Raw genomic sequence first — 18,862 nt, 5'->3', positions numbered from 1 at the left:
CCACAGAACCCCTCATAAAACAGGGGGGGGAAATAGTACCTACCCCACTGGGCTGTTCTCAGGACTAAATGAGTAAAAGCAGATACAGCTCTTAGGCTTGGCATATAGTAAACTATCAATAAACATTAGCTGCTATTACTAGGTAAAGGGAAGCTGGCTAGAGTGTGAGTTAATCCAGCTAGGATTTTTTAAATGGGGTCATCCACATCCCTGCTGGTTCTCTTCATTGTTAGGACCATATAAGGAATATGGAGACTTTTCTCTTCCAAATTGAGAACCTAGGCCCCTCAATAGAAAAATCCTTCAGGTGGCTGACAGCTGAGTTGCTCTGATCCACCTATTCTCCTGCTCCATCTCTCACTCACCACCTGCCACCAGGGTGAAATGGCACCATATCCTCCCCAAAGCCAGCCCAATGTATTCTTTCTTGTGGGAAGATTAGACTCCTCAAAGAGCTATTAATCAGCCTTTAGGGTGGTACTTCTCAAAGTGTAGGCTGGAACCATCATTGCCAGCATCACCTGGAGCACTTGTTAAAACAGATTCCTGGGTTCCATCTCAGACTTACAGAATCATCATCTGTGAGGTTGGGGTCCTGGAATCTAGTTGTTAACAAACTCTCCAGGTAATTCATACCACACATTTGAGACCTACAGCTTAAGTGCTTCAGCCATTATGATAATATCCCAACTTTAAGCAGTTTAAGCCTTTAAGCAGGCTCTTTAGGAAGGAAGGGCATCTCATTCCTCTTCATGAGACCCATCCAATTACCTACAGTCTTGTTCATTCTCCCTCCCACCCATTATCAGAAGTGATATCTCCTTTAACCTTCTCTTGATGGAGACTGGATCTTAGGTCACCATTACTCATTGCTTATTCTAGTCTTTCTTAATTACCTTCACTATTTGATTCATGAGTTAGCCTACCCTGAGTTGGTTACCTGGGCTAGAAATCCCCAAAGCCCCCTAAAACTAGAGATGATTAGACTCATTCCATATTGGACAGGGTGGTTTGGCTGACAGGGTCCACAGTTGTGGGTAGCACTGGAAGCAGGATGTCAGTGGGTGATAAGCAAGGACTTAGAATGACCATATGTCCTAATTTGGGGAGTCCTGGATTATACGTGTTGTGGGACTTTATTAATAGCACACCTTTCACTCTCAAAAGGTCCTGGGTTAGACACAGTATATCATCAGTCTGGTAATGAGCCTCACATCAATACCAACAGTTCAACCCTTTAGCCCTTGGACTGTGTCAGCCCACCCCCTTCCTACCCTCCCAGTCTCCAATCCCATGCCACAGCTCCTTCCTTTCAGATTTCCTTAATGAATTTATTTTGATGTAATACTTAGGACTTAAATCAAGGGATTTATAAGAAAGCACCATGAAAATTGTTGCTGTATTTACGTTCTCTGACAGTATCTGGAAAATGTTTTTCTTTGGTTTTAGCACCTGGTATAGTTGTTTTCTCCTTGTTTCCCTTGTTTATTATCCTCAATTGTTTTGTCTTCTGGATACCTAATTGTGGAACTGACAGTATTTCTCTTGGCTATGAGGAAGTTTAGAGCTGTATATGTGGCCTCCTTCTGGCCTATATATAAGATTGAACAGGATACACTTTACCTACTTAAGTGAAGAGTGACTGTTGCCATTTCTTCACTAACTTCAGAGTGTATGTGTATCTATCTGTAACTTGCCTCTTAACCTTTTTGAAACAAGGCAGGTATAAAAAAAATGTGTATGAACACATACCCACAAACTGGTACTGACTGCTAGTTATGTAACTGAAAGGGATTATTTTAAAATGTATACAATGAATAATTTCCTCACTTCAAAATATAGTACTAACAAAATGAATAGCATTTAAGTAATGCTGGATTTAGCATTCTTCAACTACCTCATTATCTAGAAAGTGAAAAGATTCAAACAAAAGCAAGCAAACAAACATAGATTAATTTTCAAGCTGTAATATTTTTAAATATGACCTAGAACCTTATACCAAATAATGGAATGAGGAACACTCACTGCAGAAACCTAATTAGATAGCATGCAGGGGTCGTTATCTTCGTAATGAAATCTTATGCTGTTGGACATGATGAAAGGGAGAGGAAGGGGGCAGGTCAGGGAATCAGATTTGAGAATGTGCAGTCCAGTTAATAATGATGACCCATGAGAAGTCATCTTTGGCCAGATGTGGCCTGTAACAGTCTCCAGACAATTATTCTTACTGTTGGCCTCAATGATATTGCAGGAGTCAACGGAGGGGAAGGCCAGCTCCCTGTGGTTTTCAGATAACATAAAGTCACATGAAGAAATTCACCTTAATGAAGTTACTGAGAAATACATTGTACAACTAGTTTATTTGCGGGGTTGGACTGAAACTTATGAGACTCAAAACTAGATATTCTATGGAAAGTATACTGAGTTATTTTATGGATAAATTGGGCATCTAGTTAAATCTGCTTCAAAAAAATGTCACCCTAAATTTACGGAGATCATGCTGAATGAACAGTTTCTGCCCCTTATCACCATGAATATACCCATCTATCTTTCTTAAAACACAAAACTTTCAGAAAATAAGGGAACAAACCCTTGTAGCTCCTGAAAGAACAAATGTTAACAATTTTTTCATATTTGTATTATTTTTAAAAGCAAAAGAAATGAAGCATTATAGAGTTGAAACCTCCTTTGTACCTCCCACTCCCCAGTCCCATTTCTCTCCTCCCGAGGTAACTGTTATCCTGAAAGTTTTACCCTTCTGGTTCATATATTTAGCCTTTTATGATATAAGTACATATTTGCAAATAACATATTTTGTTGTTTCGTGTTCTAAACATAGTTTTTACTAAACAACATTTTTACATAAATGATACTGTACCAATGTATCATTCTACTGTAGCCTCCTTTTTTACTCAGCGTTGTTGTCAAGATCTACCCATGTTGATACATGGAAACCTAGTTTATTCATTTTAACTGCCATATAAATGAGCTTTCTTATACATGTCTCTTTTTGCACACATGGGAGAGTTTCTCTAGAGTAAACACCTAGAAGCAGAATTGCTGAAGACACTTGTTTAAAATTTGAAAAATACTGGAACTTGTCTTGTGGCTGTCCTTTACTCTGATTATACCTGTAGGTGTTAGTATTCAGTGGGTGAAAAAAAAATACACGTGTATTTGGATTGTTAGAGCTATTCTAGTAAAAGATCTAAAATTACTAATAGAAAGAGATGAACATCCATAAATCAAGGTCCCTGTATGTGCCTGTCTCCTCATCTTCATAATGAGGGTCATAAAAGTGCCACCTTCTTAGAGTTTCTGTGAGATTTAGACAAAGTAAATAAGCACCTGGCACTTAGTAATAGCTCAGTAAAATGAGCTATTATCAATAGTGTTATTTTAAGATGAGTGGATATTGGATCCAGCGGCTTTAAGTGTGTCAAGTTGTGTTTAATATTTTTGGCAGAGCCTCTCACTGAAAAGTTAGAAGATACAAAACATTTAAGGAGGGAGAAAACAGTGGGAAAGGCAAGTAGGCACAAATTAACCCCTGCTGGCAGTGGATAGCCTATTTTTGCAGGTGCCATCCTACTCCCTCCCCTTTTTTTTGCTGTCCCTTCTGTTCAATAGTATTGTCACTTTAGCTCCATGTATGCTAGTCAGGAAACTCATCAGCAATGATCAGCAATCTGTTCATAGTATGGTTCTGATTTTAAACATCTCATCTACCTTTGCCAGGGGAATCCCATCAGAAATGTGTGAGAAGATATATTTAAACAGTCATTTCCTGGCAAATGTGGTCAGAATCCAAAATGACTAATTAGAAGTCTGTGTGATGTAAAAAGGTGGACAAGAGATGACATGTAGTGCCTTGAATACATCAACTGATATTTGGGGCTGAGGGGAGAATTTGTTACCTTGCTGAAATTCACACTTGGGAGTTGTGTGGTTTTTTTGGCTTTTTTTTTTTTTTTTTAATACAACACACCACAAGTTTGAAGCCAAAATGACTGTGCCATGCCAACATTCCTATCAGTGATCAAAAAGAATAAGATTTTTAAACAGTTGAATAACTAAGCAAGGGAGAAAATGTCTGAAGTCTCAGGGCTAGTAATCTTTTTTCAATTTCAAATTGTTTTTAGGGGTTTTATATCCTGTGATAAAATTTAAACTTTTAAACAATATATCTCAAGGACATAAGGGGAAAACTGAATAATTACTACAATACTGTTATTTTGAGATGGTTTTGTTCAAATAAAGATCCCCACATGCTAAAGTTGTATTATAATTGATTTTTTACCAAGAATAGGAGAGTGCCCAATCCAGATTTTGTACAATGCTGGTTTTGTACATCACAGGAACTCTTTTAAATGATCTTTGTATTTCAGTGTTGAATAGAAGAGAAACAATTTGGGAGTAAGTATTTGAGGATTTAGAACCAATACTTGAGACATCATTCTATTTTCAGAAGGACAAATCTGCAGCACAGTCAAATTCAAGGACAGATGACTAAAGTAGATGGTCAGTTGCCAAGAAGTATTTCTTTTGTTTCCACCTTACTATTTTACTGATTTATAGACCCAATAGGAAAACAAGTGTAGTTTTTCTTTTTCTTTAAAATGAACAATGGATTCCCTTAAAATATTACATTTAGAAGACTTGCACAGGAAGTCTGGAGGAGAGAGGACATTCCTTTCATTCTCTTGTCCTTCCAGGCCCACTCCCATCTCACTCTTATCTAACCATGAGCACTGTTTTCCTTTAATTAGGCTTCTAATGTACCTTTGCACTGATTTTTCACAAGTGAAGAATTTCCAACCTGAGAAACCTAAATATATGAATATATGTATTTGCATAATGTCATAAAAATTTTTAAACAAATACAATAGAAAGAACCTTGTAAAATGACATTTCAAAGAGGTGATAAGAAAACTAATTCAAAATATTCATATTTTGAATGGAAAATCCTAGAAAAGAAAATATGTTTGCTATCAAAACAGAGAACTTAAAACTAGAGGGTCTTAGCAGTGGGTTTGATTTTCGGGTCTCCCAAAGAAGCAAACACACAATCATTCTGGATTTTGATTTCCTATATGCTATTTGCTTATTTGTCTCTCTGTTTGCTTGACAAGTTCCATGTTTTTTTTTTTTTTTTAAGATGTTATTTATTTATTAGAGAGAGAGAGAGAGAGACTGAGAGACAGAGGGGCAGAGACACAGGCAGAGGGAGAAGCAAGCTCCATGCAGGGAACCAGACGTGGGACTCAATCCCGGGTCTCCAGGATCACGTCCTGGGCTGAACGCAGTGCTAAACCACTAAGCCACCGGGGCTGCCTGTTCCATGGTCTTTGATTCTGGTCAAAATGTGTCATCTCTAGGCCATTTCCTTTCAGTAACCCTCTGGACAAGATGCCTATACCCAGGAATTTGGTTCTACTTTGCTGCCCTCTGCAGCTCCAAATCTCCAGCCTGTCTCTGGAGTCCCCAAGCCCAGTGTTTACCAGATCTTGTCTCCATCCTACAGCACAGAAGATAGAACATAACTAACTGACAGATTTTTCCAATTGTTGTTATCAACCCCAATATCGCAGAAAATATCTGTGGCTGTTTATGATGGTGTATTTGTGAGTATTATATACACATATGCAAATATATATATATATATAATGATATAGAGAGAAAAGTTAGGATAGCTCATAATTAAAAATTTTTTCTGAGCACCCTGGTTTTCCCAAGGCTTTATTTAGGGTGACCTGGGGACAGGGAGGTTCTGCATCTAATAGAGGGTATTGGACCTTTTGGTGGTGATGTTGGCTTGTACTGGTGATGCAGGACCTGGTGAGGCAGCAGGAACTTGATCTTGGAGTCCTAGAACTGCTTGACTGCTGGTAGGCAGCACTTGCTGGCTACAGTCTCTTTCATTTTCATGATCTGGATTGAGTGGGCCTAGTGTGGTGCCAGTGCCCACATCTCAGCAGCACTGGGTGACAGCGCCTGCAGTGGTCAGCAACCAGTCTGTGTTGTACGAGTCCCTGTGGGAGTCATAGCACAGCAGGATGCTGACCTTCTTTACTCACAAAGGAGATTTCTCCAATCCCTGTCCACGGTTGACAATTTCCCCCTGAAGACTTCATCAGCTGAGACACAAAGTGCCAGAAGCAGGATGTGATGACAACATAATTAGGTGCAAAGATTTGCATTCGATACAGGGTCAGAGTGTGGGATTTGGAGTGGGCGGGCAGCTCCCCAATGCCTTGTGTGTGCCCGAGGCCTTCAGGGAGCTTTCTCTGCTCTCCCTGCCACCCAAGGAAGGACTAGAATAGCTCATAATTTTAATAGACATGACACATGTCAATCATGTCTTTAATTTCCTTTCTTCTTTCCTCCGTTTTTTTTATTCATTTGATTAACATATGGAGTGACAGACATTCATTGCCAGACGAACAGATAAAGAAAATGTGGCATATATATAAATACAATGGAATATTACTTAGCCATCCAAAAGAATGAAATCTTGCTATTTGCAATGAAGTGTGGCTGGAACTAGAGGATATTATGCAAAGTGAAATAAGTCAATCAGAAAAAGACAAATATCATATGATTTCACTCATATGTGGAGTTTAAGAAACAAAACTGATGGGCAGCCTGGGTGGCTCAGCGGTTTAGTGCTGCCTTCAGCCCAGGACATGATCCTGGAGACCCGGGATTGAGTCCCATGTCGGGCTCCCTGCATGGAGCCTGCTTCTCCTCTCTCTGCCTGTGTCTCTGCCTCTCTCTTTCTCTGTGTCTCTCATGAATAAATAAATAAAATCTTAAAAAAAAAAAAAGAAACAAAACTGATGAGCATAGAAGAGAAGGAAAGAAAGTAAGACAGAGAGGGAAACAAACCATAAGAGACTCTTAGCTATAGGGAAACAAACTGAAGGCCACTGGAGGAGTGATGGTGAGGAGATTAGCTAAGTAGGTGATGGGCATTAAGGAGGACACTTGATGGAATGAGCATTGGGTGTTATATGCAACTGATGAATCTCTAAATTCCACCTCTGAAGCTAATAATACACTATATATTAATTAAATTAAATTGAATTTAAATACAATTTTTTTTAAAAAACACCTTACTGGGTGATGAGGGAAAACAAATCAGACACAGTCCATGTCTGAACACTCACAGAAGTGAGAGTAAAACTTTGAGTTGGATGCTTACTTAGCCTGTGACAATTATATGCTACACTGTTTTTTTTACAAGGGCTCACTGCCTAAAGCCCTCAGAAGTGCTTGTAATCATGTGACCTTGACAGTCTATTGCTGCTTCCAGTAGGTCTTCATCTCTGACCCCATTTCCAACCTGGCTTCCATCACTCTTGCATGCATATTGAACCCTCTCACTCTTTTTCCATCCCACTCTCTTGGTCACACCAATTCCAATCTGTCTGCTTTTCCATTCTTGCTACTGAACTTTGCATACCAGCTAACCTCAAATTTGCAACCCCATTGTTCATTTCTTACTGATTTCTAACATAGCTATTCCCAGAATTTCCTGTCCTTCTAAGTTCTTAAAGTCCTTGCTCTCTCATTCATTTTATTCAACAAATATAAATTGAGAATCAACAATATGCCACCTGCTGTGCTAGACAATGGGCAGTAAGGTAGAAGACAAAACAGATCCAATCTCTGCCCTGACAGATCCATTTAGTGAGGGAAAAAACAAAGATAGCTTCCCACCCATTCTGCTTTGCTGGAAACATTTCAGTCCTTTGGGGGGCATCAACCTCTTTGTCTTCCCTTTCTCTATATCATCCCTGTCTGCTGCTTCTTTGTTTCTATCTTTCCTCTTATTTCAGAGGAAGAGCCAATCTTATTTACTCATTCCCTTTTCCCCTCTTACAACACCTTACTCCTTATGGTTTTTAATACTTTTTATTCTGAAGAAAATGATATTATATTAAATCCTTTAGACAGTCTGTATTAAATACAAAGCTATATTTTTATTTTCTCTGATGAAAGGAATGCTAAGTACATTTGTTAATATCTTCAAATTCAGAATTGGCAGTTTCTTTGAGTGCTATCTTATGTTTTTTTCTTCTTGAAATCTGTGTTCTGTCCCAAGATAATCAGCATAGGAGCCAGTAACATTCTTGGATCTGGTCTAAACATTCTAATGAATAGTTCCTCAGGAGATATGTCAGGATCCCTTCTTTTTAAATGATTTTATTTGGATTGCCTTCCAGGTACTTTCTATTTTGCTACAAAAAAAGCCTCACCCACATAGGCTTGGTTTTTCAGTTTTTAATCTTAGATTGGCTAACAAATACAAGAAAAATTATTTTCCCTTTCTTATCCACTAATTTTGGATTCGTAGGAAAAGTATTTCAGTATTTAGGAATTCTTATAAAAATTTCCTGTTAGATTTAGTAATTACTTCTCATACACTGTTTACTACATCAATTCATGAAAACCTCTCTCCCGTAGGTGATGTCACTCACTACTTTACTGTGATCATAACCTGGAAAATCCTGAGTGTACAGTCTTTCAATTCCAATGCCTTATTTTTTCAGAGAGAGGGTGTCAAAAATTTCTCCTTAGGAAAATATCTGGCTTCTCTTTTTAAAATATGACTTTATTTGTGTGGGATTTTAAAAATATTTCATGTATTTATTTGACAGAGAGAGAGAGAGAACAAACAGGGGGAATGGCAGGGAGAGGGAGAAATGAAGAAGGAGGCTCCCCATGGAGCAGGGAGCCCAATGTGGGGTCCTGACATCCTGACCTGAGTTGAAGGCAGACACTTAACCAACTGAGCCAGCACCCAGGCACCCCTAAAATACTATTTTTAAAAAAGGGCATCCCACAAAACAAGTTTGGAAAGGTGATGAGAACATCATTGATGATTTTATTTCAACATTGCTGTTCAGGCCAGCATTTCTTCTTCAGGGATACAGAATATGTAGACCAAGAAGCACTAATATATTATCTTTTTATGGCTATTGACACAATCCGACAGTGTGCTATTGTAGAAATTTGTGGGAAAACTGAGAATTAAATCCTGCCAAAGAGGTAGGCCCTTCAAATATTTGAGGTATGGGTCCTACACTATAGAGAGCATCTCAGATCCCAGTCCTTCTTTAAGAGTGCACGTATTACAAGAGACAGGATGCAAGGGCAGTTGGTATCTTCCCCTGGCCCAACATACCTTCCTTTTCTGGGTCTGGGAAGAGGCTCCACTTTTGACCACATCCTCCATATCCTAGTTGCACATTTTCTTTAATGATCATAATTGGCACTTTCCCAGAGCCTCAAGTACCTAGGACATCCTGGTATAGAAGCAGCCTCAAGCTAATAGGAGAGCAGCCTTGGGGGCTGAGAAAGCAGTGGAGGTGAATTGAAGCAAAGGAGCTAGCTCCTATCAGGAGAGATCAGTAGTTAAAATCAAGTCAAAGCGACAAAGTAAATTTCAGTTCACTTTGTAGTGTGTCTATATGCAAAGGATTTAGTCCAAGGGGCCCAGGGCTATGTGTAGAAGCTTCTGGGTATGAACATCTTAAGATAGTAAGTGGGTACGCAAATCTTAGATCAGAGAGCCCCTTCCAGATTCTGGAAGCAGATGAATAGCCCCATGAAAAGGGTCTTCTGTGAACCAGATGAGGGAGTCATAAGGGAATCAAGATCCTAGATAACATGGCTTGAAGTATGGAGGCTTTTTAGTTCCAGTAAGGATGTGGGGTGGGGGTCATCTGGAATCTGGGACTTGGGTCAAAAGCTCATCAGACCGTTTGGCTACATGGTGAGAGTTAGAGCTCTGACAGCCCTGCTGTAAAGCACAGACTAAATTTGACCAATTCCAAATGCCTCTGAAGCTATCCTGGCTGATCTTTCATTGGCCATGGGAGAGGGGTGGAACAGCTTACTGGCACCAGTGTCTGCTCATTTGGAACAGCAGGCATGAGGCTAAAGTAGGGGCAAAGTTTGGCAGTAACTGACCTGAAACCACAGGTCAAAGCTTATCATCTGATACACACGTGCACATACATACACAACAGCCATAGTCTAGAAGGCTGCCTAGTTATTAGTAGTATGACATATGACCAAGACATTAGCAAGGAACAGAAACCAGATTATTCAGAAATAGGCCTGAGCACTGGCCCATGCAAAAGCCAAGAACCAGTTGGGTAAATGGAATACCAGAGGGCTCCCTTCTTTTGCAGCAAGATCTACAGGACTTATACCACCTGGTTATAAAAGGTCACATTTTGGCAGGGCAAGTAAGAGGATGGAGCCGAAAGGAAACAACAAGAAAAAATTTAACAGAAAAAAATTATAAAGTTCTATTTTGTTGGCTCAAAAGAGTACCACTTGCATAATTACAAAAAAACTAACTTCACAGCCATTCATGAGAATAAAGACCTGGGGATTTTGTTGGTAACAAGCTCAACATGAGTGAGTTGTAATATAGCATTGCAAAAACAAAAAACAAAAACAAAAACAAAAAACAATGAAATCTTCAATTGCATCAGCAAAATATAGTGTCCAGCTAAAGGGAAGCAATGGTCCCATTGAACTCAGCAGTGGTAAGGCTTCTTCTGGAGGCTTCTATCTAAGCACCTTCTAAAGATAGACACATAGAAAGCAGCATGAATCCAGAGAGAGACAATTAGGCCATAGAAAAATCTAGAAACCATGTCATCTGATATATGATCAAAAGAACTGGTTGTGCTTGGCCAAAAGAGAAAAAACTGAGGCAGGAATGTGTCCTCCAACACGTCAAGGATTGTCTGATGGGAGGAGAAGTTTGAAGGTTTGTTAATCCAGAGGAAAGGCTGAGAATCAGGTTTCAGCTCACTGACAAGCAGACATTTTAGGGAGGTAAGCCTTTATGACGGATGATAAAACTACTTTCCGTAGTCATGAACTATCTGTTACTGAGTATGTTCAAGTCAAATTCAAATGGTCCTGTTAAGGGATCCTAATTTTGTGTATGTGGAATGGGCAGAGGAGGCCACATAAGAGGAGTAAGGGGGGCGGGATTAGCCTTAGGAATTCATAATTACTCTCCACCACCAGTCTTTCCATTTGAACACCATTCCTTCCCATTTCTTCCAGAGTTTGCTCCTGTAATCTTCCCCCCTCATCTATATCTTAACATTTTCTCCTTCAAAAAATCCTTTCCAATTTTTATTTTTAAAGAAGGGAACAGTCTTCATTTGATCTTTTGTTTTTGCTTAGAGTGGCGTGCTATTATTGCTTTTATCTGTTCAGCATCTTTTTTTTTGGAAATAGCATCCCAATTTCTTTGGATGAGCACCCCCTCCCCTCACTCTTGGGTCATAAGATTAGAGTGATGTTAACTACCACCATTCTTAGGGGGGAATCATATGACCTTTGTATGGCCTATTAGTGTTTCAGACAGTGATTAATTCAGGGATGGGCATGTGACCTAAGCTGTCCAGTAAGAATCAATTCTAAGGTTTTTACTGGAACTATTAGGAACTGCTGGGACCACTTGTTTGTTCATTGTAAAACTGGAGTTGCCAGAAGCCAGCATGTGGAAAGAGTCTGCAAGAGAATGAAGCCAGCACAGAAGAGTAGATGTGGAGGTGGAAAAAGAGAAATAATATCCTGATGATATTGTCAAATCTCTGGACTTTCCAGTTACTCAAGCCAATAAACTCCCTCTTTGGTTTACATGTCTGTCCCTTGAAGCCAAAATAGTCGGAACAATATGTTTGGTCTCTCCCTTTCCTTCTCTCGTTCTTACATCCTTACGTGGTGTTAGAGGCCCATGGCAACCTGCTCCGCCTGCCTCTCCAGCTGCATCTCTCCCAGCCGGCTTTGACACTGCTGTAGATACTCAGTGCTGGTGCAGGAGGGGCAAGCTGGCTCTGTGCCAGTCTTTCTGAAGGCTGATTCCCTTGCAACATTTTTGCAGGGAACCTTCTTTTCACTCCTAAATGCTTTGAGTGCATTTGTGAAGACTCAAATGTCTCTGAGTCTTCCTTTCACATTAATCTGTTTCTCTCCATGGCCCTTCCATTTTTCTATTCTTTAGGTTAGAATATGTCAGGTCATCTGAGACATACTTAAGCCCCTCCCATCTGGGCTAGAAGCTGGTGATTCAACAGGGAAGTCAATGTACATAGCTCCTGTCATCTTGCACTTACCATCCAGGGGAGAACTCTAACTGATGCAGCTGTATCCAAATCACAACTGGAAGAGAATCCAAGCAGCTGCCCTTTTGAACCCCGATTTCACACAATGTAGAAAAGTCATCATCATACACTTGAGTTAGAGTTTCCCATTGCAGATGTATGATACAGAATTCAAAAGGAACAATGTAACTTGGAGAAATGCAATATGAGTACCTACAAAGATACACTGTTCTTTTTAATAGATGTATAATATTCAACTCTATAGAGACAGCCTACATTACTTAAATGATCCCCTATTGATATGCCTTATGTTGTTTCCAATATTATACTCCTACAAACAAATTTGCAATGAGTTATTTATTGCTTTATTCAGATTGTGAATTATCTGTACGATAAATTACTCAAAGTTGAATCATTGGGTCAAAGGATAGGTCTAATTTTCCATATTTACATCTATTGTTCACTTATCTTTCAAAGTGATCTCATAAATTAAGTCTATCAACAGTGGATGAATGCCGTTTTCCAACAATCTCTTTGACAAAGTCTATTATTAAACATTTTGGTCTTTGCAAATCTGTTAAGTGAAAATGCTATCTCATTTTCATTCTAACTTACATATTTTATTGTGAGGTTGAGTATCTGTGCTAATATTCACTTGTATTTCCTTTCCTGAAACTATTTGTTCACGTTCTTTGTCTATTTTTCTATTAGATTCCTGACCTATTGATTGGTATATGCACCTTATATTTTATGGAAACTAGCTCCTTTTCTTCCATATTCTTGCAACTTTTTTCTAGATTTAACCTTTCATTTCATTTATATGTTTCTTTTTCTGCTTTGTCATGTTTATTTTTGCGAAGAACGTGACAACTTTTAATCTTCTCTTTTTCATCCTCTGTATATTGCTAAGTCTTAAAATTTGTTTCTTCTTAACATTCTGTGATGGGGGAAAATGAGCAGACCGTTTATTAGTGAGGAAGTACAAGTGGCTAATGATAGCACATAAAAAGTAAATCCTCATAAACAACAACAAAAAACCAAATTTGTTTTGTTTTTTACTTTAGCAAATTAGCAAACATAATTAGAGTGAAACCAGCATTGCTATACTCAGTTGGCAGGAGTGCAAATTAGTTCAGTACTTTTGGAAAGTAAATTCTCAGTAAGTAGAAAGAGCTTTAAATTTTTGAAAATTCTTTATTCAGTAATGGCTCATCTGGAAATTTACTCGGTAGATGTACCATCAAGATGGACAACGATTAATGCCTGAGATGTACTTCTACCCAGCACTATTTTAACACAAGGAAGAATAGAAAGCAATTCGTAAGTTGTTGTCCTACAAGTAAATCACAGTGTGTACCCATACCAGTGAAGGCCACACAGCTACAAAATTAAAGCTCAAAGCTATTAATGAAGTGGGAGAATTCCCACACTATTACATGCTTAGACATTGCTTAGACAGTGAGATAACTGCATTGAAATACATGAAAAACTGGGAAGAAATATCAAAGCAGTGGTTACTTGTGTTTAGAGAGATTATGCATGAAATTGTTCTCCTTTTTACTTCTCTGTTCTCAAATTTTATAACATGCACGTATTGTATAGTCTGATAAAAAATCAAAGTCAAAATAAGCACACATAAAAGGAATGTAAACCTATTTCTAGGATTTATTCCTTTCCTTCATGTTTCTACAGTGACCACAGAGGCCTTTATTTATTTGTCTTTCACATTGGGATTGTTGTAACAATTCATATTACCCAGCCGTGCCACCTCTGGTCTTCTCCAACACTAGACTAGGTTATTGGCAAGCAAAATCACTACTCAAGACCCCCACAGATCTTCCTACTCCCTACTATATGATGTTTACATTACTCAGATGAGTACATTAGCCCTCCATAATTTGGCTCTACTCTAAGTTATCCAAGTGGACTTCCTGCTGCTCCCCAGAGACATCCTGCACCCTAGCATTGTCGTGTCACTCTCCCTCCCATGCCTTTTCCTGGACTCTGCTCCTTCTGGGCACTGTTCTCATAACTGCCTTCCTCACGCTCCTGTTGTGCCCAAGCCTTACATACCCTCAGGAAGTGCCATCTCCTCCATGTCGACCCCTAGCCCACCTTGGGGGACCTCTCAGAGCATGTCCTTTTCATCTCAGCTGCAGCATAACGTTGCACAGTTCTGCTGTCATTCCTCATGGGCTAATATTGACTCCCCAGCTGTTTTGAGAGCGCTGTAAGGGCAGGCAACGCCAATCATAATCCTCTTTTTTCTTCCCACTTGGTTTCTGCAAAGTGCTGAGCAGGGGAAAAGCCCTGGCCAATGCCCAAGGAGGCTGCTATGAGGAGCAGATTCATGGACGATGTCCTCCACTTTCTCCTATTCTTTCCTGGAAGCCTTTCTTCAGAGGAGGCCCGGCCCAGTGGCAGAAGCAAATTAGAGGAAGCCCTGGAATGGGGTTGTCAACCCTAGCTACATATTATAAGCATTTGGGGAGCTTTAAAAAATATAACCGCTTGCTCTCTTCCTGCTCCTGCCCCCTGCTCAGAGGTTTAGAATTTAATTGGTCTAAGGCGGGACAGCACTGATGTGTTTTCTAAAGCTCCCTAGCTGACTCTAATGGTTTCACTAACTGAGCCCTACTGCTTTCAGGCCCCAGCCCTTTTGGCATGCACCCGTTCCAGCACTTTCCTGTCTTGTTTCCAGGCAGGAAGTCATCTCAGAACTGGCCAGAGACTCCAAAGAGACTGTCTTTAGATAAATGCTCTGGCATCAGCTATAGCCTTTGTTGTTTTTCAAAGGTGTTAACTTTCAAATTGACAACTGTCTGCATTGGATCCTGCTCTGAAGATTGCCTTGTATCAGTTGCCTTTCAGTCCAGGCACCAAAAGCAGCAAATGGATAGACCAGGGTTAAAATAAACTCAGACCCTCCCTAAACAAAACACTATTGTTAGATGGTACAGCAATCTGATGGAAGCAGTTTGGTTCATATGGAAACGCAGTACATGATTTGTGTGACAGAGCTAGTATATAATATCAAAGAAAAGAGAATATATATGTACAAAGAGGAAATCTCAATCATTATCAACTATTATAAAAATCTGATTAATGTATTAGTACACAGCCTGCTTATTTATATACTAACAAAAGCAACGATAACATTTTTTAGCACTCTCTATGCACCAACTACATGTTCTAAGGGGTTTTTTTGGGGGGATTATTTCATTAATCTGACAACCCTATGAGGTAGGTATTATTATTATCCTCATACAGATGAGGAAATTGAGGCACTGAATTACTAAAGAATTTTCTGGCTCGTATGTATCAGAGTCGAGATTAAAAAACTTTCAGGGCTTCTGTTCCTAACAGCTTTCTAAGACTAATTTCTATTTCAAAGGAAAATGAGAGGTTTTTTTTTTTAATATTCAAAGTTTCTCAATTATCTGAGTACGTATTAAATACCTTCCATTATTTTTCTCTTCTAATTTTCATTGTAAATTCTTCCAAAGTATACAATACACATCACTGCTTCTTAAATAAAGTGAGCACAATTTAACCTTTCTTACAGACTCCATGCTAGCATCATAGACTTTAATTATTTGGGGGAGGCTAGATGGAGCTTAATTTTTCTCTCAGGTTTTTTAAAGCTCACAGAATCAGGTCATTTCGACCCACTGCACTGAACAATTGCGATGGCCACCTTTTCCCTCAGTACCTTCTAAAGGTAACTAGTTACACTGCTTACAGATCTTGCTGAGGCAGTAGCTCCAGAGGGCTGTGTTCTGTTCTGCAAAGGCCTTGCAGCTCCTCAGCCACAGCTGATGACTTGGAGTTGGACACCTGACCTAAAGCAGCCATGCTCTAAGCTGGCCAGAATTCTACAGTATGGACCAGTGGGGAAAATCTAACCAAAAATGGGTGACATATGGGGATCCCTGCGTGGCTCAGCAGTTTAGCACCTGCCTTCGGCCCAGGGCATGGTCCTGGAGACCCAGGATCTAGTCCCACATCGGGCTCCCTGCATGGAGTCTGCTTCTCCCTCTGCCTGTGTGTCTCTGCCTCTCTCTCTGTGTCTCTCATGAATAAATAAATGATATCTTAAAAAAAAAAAAAAAAAAGGTGACGTGGTCCAGATTCTCCCTTAGGAGTATTTTCTTTTTTTAAGATTTTATTTGTTTATTCATGAGAAACACAGAGACATAGGCAGAGGGAGAAGCAGGCTCCCTACAGGGAGTCCAACCCAGGACTCCATCCCAGGACCCTGGGATCAGGACCTGAGCCAAAGGTAGCTGCTCAACCACTGAGCCTCTTGGGCATCCCCCCTGTTGGGAATTGGAACTGGGAATTGCTAGTTAGCAGAGAGAGCTAAAAGGATAGAGAGAGAGAATGAGAGAGAGTCGATGGCGGGAGAAAGAACAAACGTTATGAGGAACCAGATAGGATGGTAAGCTGAAACTGTGCGGTAGAAAAGAGAGCGCGGGAGTCACCAGCCCAGGTGTCACCAGCAGAGCGAGGGAAGAGGGTGTGGCGAAGGTCAGGGGGAGGGGTAAGGTTCCAGCGACTCCCAAGTTCACATCCCACCCAAAGAAATTCTCAACAACGTGGAGGCACCATGCTGGCCAAATAAAATGAGTCTGTGGGTTGAAATAGGTCAAGAACTGGTCGCTCGCACATCCCAAAGAGAGGATGAGGAAGTCAGTTAGATATGGCCAGCCGCAGCCCGAGGGGACAGCTGAGTCACATAAATAACTGATCACTGAGGTGATGATGTGCGAGCTCCTGATGCTCAAGTCCTGGGGTAACCTTGGAGTCTTGATGATGTCCTGGTTCCAGTCTTCCTGAGGTTTGGCTCTGTGACAGTGCCTGTTTTTCCAGAGGCTTGGTGATCTGGCCTTTCGTGGTTCCCACGAGGCCCTGTGGGGCTGAGATCCCTGTTTTCTTCATTCCTTATAACTCCTTCCCCTAATATTAGCTGTAACTTGAGCTGTTCCTTGGAACTAAAAGGGCCTAAGGAAAACACTCTACATGGCCCCAGATTGCTCTTTTTTCCCCCTTGGAATTATTGTTCTCCTATTTATAGTTTTTCTGTTTCTCCTATGCTGCTGGGCTGTCAACTGTCACTTTTTATTGCCACAACGTGCTTGCTTGTACTAGCCATTCTATTCTGTCTTTGTTATTAAGGCTACTTGTAGACTTGGACACTGGATCTGGAGGTGTGATGGAATGAAAAAAAAATTTTTTTAAGTAAGCTGGCAATTAGATATATAAAGGGTGAACTTTATAGTATGTCAATTACATCTCAATAAAGCTGTTATACAAAATTAAATAAGCAGTGAAAGACTTTTAGTGTCACGTGAGCTTTAATATATGTTTTGGAAATGCAATTTGTTCAGATGTCTTTCTTGTTTACTTTTATACTTTTGGCTCTAGTCCAATCAGTAAATGTCTTACTAAAATATCCTTTGGTTCTGGGGAACCAAACACACTGGAGCCAAGCACAAGTAAAGGAAAGAAGATTTATTTTAAGACATTATACAGAACCCCGCTGAAGAAAGTATGCATGGTTGGACAGATTCTCTCCCATTCTGTCTCTTACTTTCCCTCTCTCCCAGTAGCTGTTTGGTTTCCTATTCTCTCTTTGTCCTTGTTTCACATCTTCCATTTTCCTCTCTGCCAACTAGCTATTCTGCTTTTCTGTAAGAATTTTAGTTTTTTTTCCCCTCCTGACACTGCCTAGCTCAGGACTTTGGGTTGCCATGCTGCCTGTTTTGGCAATGACTCTTCATGACCTTGCATCTTCATCGCCAACACCATCTGATTCAGTCCTGCTAACAATAACAAATCGTTGGCGGTGTTACCTGTCACTATCTAGAATTAGTCCATTACCTTGATTTTCATTCATGTACAAATCAGAAAAATTTTGAGGGGAATAGGACAGTTCTCTTCAGTTCTTTCTTATCTCCTAGAATCCTACTACTCAACTATCTTTGGAAAACCTTAGTTCATGTTAAACTATATGTAATGCATATTTCATTGTTAACAACATAGCTATGAGCTGTTAATGATGTTTCAGTGAAAAACCGCTTTACACTCCACATTGCATCTGCATGGGCATGCTTTCCCGACCAAAAGGTTGTCACTGTTGTAAGGATGTTTTGACAGTTTGTCTAAAATCACTACTTTTTTTTTTATCATGCTCCTTTCCCTTCACAAATGTACAAAATAATTACGAGTCAAATACTGGTGGAAGAGTTTATTATTAGCTTTTCAAAAGATGCCAAGTGTTAGAGGAATTTTTTCTCCCAGGCCAAGGCAGGAACAGTTCTATTTCAAAAGCAGTAAAATGCAAATTAAATGTTTTTCCATTTTTAATCGAGCATTGAATGGTTTACAAAACATTTTTTTACATGCGATTGAACTTAATACTCAAAATAATGTTCTGAGGTTAGTACTGTAGTATCATTTTGTAGCTGGAAAACAGGGTCAGAGAAGTTCCATGTGCCAGATAAACACTAAAGTCTTTTTACTCTAAATCTTGTGGATTTTGCATGGCATTTTGCCTTCCCTTTACTTTATCCCTAACAGTACTTGGGGGAAGGGGCACCACTTAACTATTTCAAATCTGCAGATTCTTAATATAAACTTCTCTGTATAATCTCCTTTGGTTTCTCAAATTCCAAAGCCCATACACTTTATATTATAACAAAACTACCACTTCATTA

General features: G+C 39.7%; 1 pseudogene; it reads right to left on the bottom strand.

Moving 5' to 3' along the window:
• Window positions 1-5,776: 5,776 nt before the first annotated feature.
• LOC121498484 lies at window positions 5,777-6,457 on the bottom strand (annotated as a pseudogene).
• Between the last annotated feature and the right edge of the window lie 12,405 nt (window positions 6,458-18,862).

The sequence above is a fragment of the Vulpes lagopus genome, chromosome 9 (genome assembly GCF_018345385.1).
Source record: "Vulpes lagopus strain Blue_001 chromosome 9, ASM1834538v1, whole genome shotgun sequence".
Classification (NCBI taxonomy): Eukaryota; Metazoa; Chordata; class Mammalia; order Carnivora; family Canidae; genus Vulpes; species Vulpes lagopus.
This window is presented reverse-complemented; position numbering and strand designations above follow the sequence as displayed.